This window comes from Lontra canadensis, unplaced genomic scaffold (genome assembly GCF_010015895.1).
Source record: "Lontra canadensis isolate GAN:19392208 unplaced genomic scaffold, GSC_riverotter_1.0 scaffold70, whole genome shotgun sequence".
Taxonomy (NCBI): Eukaryota; Metazoa; Chordata; class Mammalia; order Carnivora; family Mustelidae; genus Lontra; species Lontra canadensis.
Window position 1 is genome coordinate 1,068,172 of NW_022631064.1, and position 3,125 is coordinate 1,071,296.

The 3,125-nt window shown below is 36.1% G+C and overlaps 1 non-coding gene across 1 annotated transcript; it reads left to right on the forward strand.

The window, feature by feature from the left end:
• Positions 1 to 1,570: 1,570 nt before the first annotated feature.
• Positions 1,571 to 1,714, forward strand: LOC116881040. Its single transcript, XR_004385329.1, has one exon. It is a non-coding gene; the product is annotated as a U4 spliceosomal RNA (small nuclear RNA).
• The last annotated feature ends 1,411 nt before the right edge of the window (positions 1,715 to 3,125 follow it).

A 3,125-nucleotide genomic window follows, 5' to 3' on the forward strand; every position in this document is an offset into this window, starting at 1 on the left:
GAAACCTGTTTACCATCCCTGTTCAAGATTCTAGACCATAGATCAGGAGCAGGGAGTCTAGTTTTAAGCAGTTATAGAAACTATGCCTTTATTTGCTCAGATCCTATTTAATCTTATGCAGGGCTTAATTTTAATAAGTTCTATCAGCTGTCATCTGATTTATCAGTCCACAGCTCTAAAGAGTGAGTTAATTAAGAGTTGAGATTTTCCTAGAGTAAATGGCACTAATGGTAGGAAGCCAGGACACTGACAAAAAGAAGGCGACATAAAAAAAAAAAAAAAAGAAGGAGGAGGAGGAGGAGAAGGTGACATAAATAAAATAAATTTCCATTTACTAAGCATTTTTAACTTTGTTCCTTTATATATATTCTCTTTGATCCTCAAAACAATACTCTAAGCGAAGTATTGCAATTTATTTCCATTTTATAGATGAGAAAATCTCAGGCTCACAAAACTTAAGTGACTAACACAAGAACACACAGTTGGGAGTCAATGCTAGTCTTTAAAACTCCAAAGCACATACTATTTTCTTGACACAGCATAGGATACATCCTACCTCCAGATTACAAGCTTCAGGTTTCAAGGGCATAGTAGCCTAATGTCATGTGATATAGGAGCAGAGAGTCCCCTAGAATTCAATGACACCTAAAGCCACGAATTTTAGAATAGAATAATATGTAATGTTTGTGATGATTACCCTGTCATTAAGTAAATATTAAATTAATATGCTCTATAAATAAGAAAGGTAAGTAAATGTAGATAGTTTTTAATTTAAATGCCTTAAAATGAATTTCTTATGTATATATATTATATTACACTGTACATGGTATATCATATAGCCCATTATTAAGCCAAATAAATTGGGTAACTATGTTTATGTGTGTATAAGCACATGGCTATGATATGACAGAATGTATGTCCAAATTTCCCAAGAGAAGCTATTGAAATGCTAGTTACCAGCTGACTCTATGCCCCATCCCCAACTTTCAGGTCATTTTCAAATGATAAAAAAATCTTAAAATTTTCAGGGTTTTTTTGGTTGTTTTGTTTTGTTTTATTTTAGAAACAGGGAAGTAGATCCTGGAATTCCTGATCATTTTGACTGTTCATGTTTTTCCCATCGCTACTCCCATTTTTAGTACCTGGTTGAACCACTGGCACTTGGTTTCATAGACTCACATCCTACAAACAATGTAAAATTATCTTCCTCCACTCCTAGCCCGAAGAACTTTTTTCAGGGAGAATCCTCTTTCGATATACCATCCCCCCCCAAAGTCTTCCCTTCCCAATCCGTTAGGACCTTTCCCTTTGTTAAGGCAACATACTGGACTAGTCACTAAAAGAGGTTTTAGAATCCCAGTGACCTGATTTCAAGTCTTTGCTCAACAACTTAGTAACTCTGTTACTTACCTTACTGCTTGTCTTTTTCATCTGTAAAATGGGTACAACATCAGCATCTACATTGTGGGCTACTATGAAGATTTAATTAGCTAATATATGCAAAGCCTTTAACATAGTACCAAGCATAGAGCAAGCCATCAAAAGATGCTTCTTTTAATATTATTTCCTAAGCTTTGCACAGTGGCAGTATCGTAGCCAATGAGGTTTATCCAAGGCGTGATTATTGCTAATTAATATTATTTCCTAAAGTCTTCTACTTTGAGGATTGCTGGGTGATTGAACATCTTTCTCCCAGTTCTCATGAGGGAATAATCTGGTAGACCCAAAAATTTGTGCAAAAGAGAAGAGGGCCTTATGATTTGCTTAGCTTTTTGATCAATTGTGGATGAAGGGAATGGTAACCATTTATCTTTGTGGTATTATCAGATGCATTCTGATTAAAATTAAAGAGACTTCTCCAGGCACTCTCCTCTCTATGAATTTCATTGTGATATTTTAATGCTCAACTGTGGATATAGCACAACTATTTCCATGACAACCAGTAACAAGAGGTATAGTTTGGGAAATTATTTCGTTATGATAACTAAGAGACAGGAGCACTAGAGAGAAAATCTCTTATTTAATATAAGATCCTTCCAGAAAATAAAAAAAAAATGTGTTTTTCTTTTAAATGAGATTGTTTTCAAGTCTGTCTCATTCAGAAATCTTCTCTTTATATCAACTTATGTTCAATTATGTAATCCCAAAGGAAGAAAAGAAAACTCATCGTCTTTACTGCACATTGTTTAGCCTGCTTAATAAAGGCAGTGCCTGCTTTGTTTTGTTGTAATCCCTCATTCTTTGGGATTTAATGAGACAAGATACTGTATTTTGAAATGAACACATACACAAAGGCGAGTCGATTTCCTTTGGGGATAAATCTCTCATAAAACTCCAGCTCAACAAATTTAAATATAATAATGGCTTTGACTAAATCTGTATACGGTGAAATCCACTAATGGAGACCACCCCATAGTTCAATAAAGCAAAACAAAACAAGAGAGTCTTTTAGGCAGGTGGTCTCGCAACGCAAATTCATGATCGCTTATGTTCAGTTATTAACTGGAAGAATCCACGGTAAGATAGAGTTAGCATGGTTTTCAAAGAATGTCACTTCTCTTTCCTCTTTCTACCCACCGCAGATTGTGGAATGCTCAGTGATGTGCCCAGCTTCCCTGGAAAAGGCCAAGCAACACAGTGGCCACGGGCCCAGCTGAGCACTGGTCAGCAGAAGTGTCCTCCTTTTTGATGCAATGTTAATTGAAGGGAAACCTCCAAATGTTGGGGACTAAAGATTTGGGAAGCAAAAGCTGTTATGCAAATGGAGATTGCATAAGAACAGCCCATGCTTTCTAAGTATCCATTGGCCGTTTGGTAGAGACTTGGTTATAAGGGACAGGCACCTGTATCTTTTTCATACATAACTGAGCATTAGATATATGAAAGAACATCAAGGCTGAGAAAATCTCTCTCAGAGCAAAGAAAAGAAAATCACCCTACAATCCTCGTTCTCCAGCCCAACTACTACTTGCATATACGTATGTTTTCTTTCCAGATTGTAAAATATACAGACACAGACAAATACGCAGTTGTACTCATTGAGGATATACAGTTTTTTTATCCTGCTCATTTGCATTAACTATCCCATGTAATACAGTCTCCACAATCATCATTCAAATGGTGAT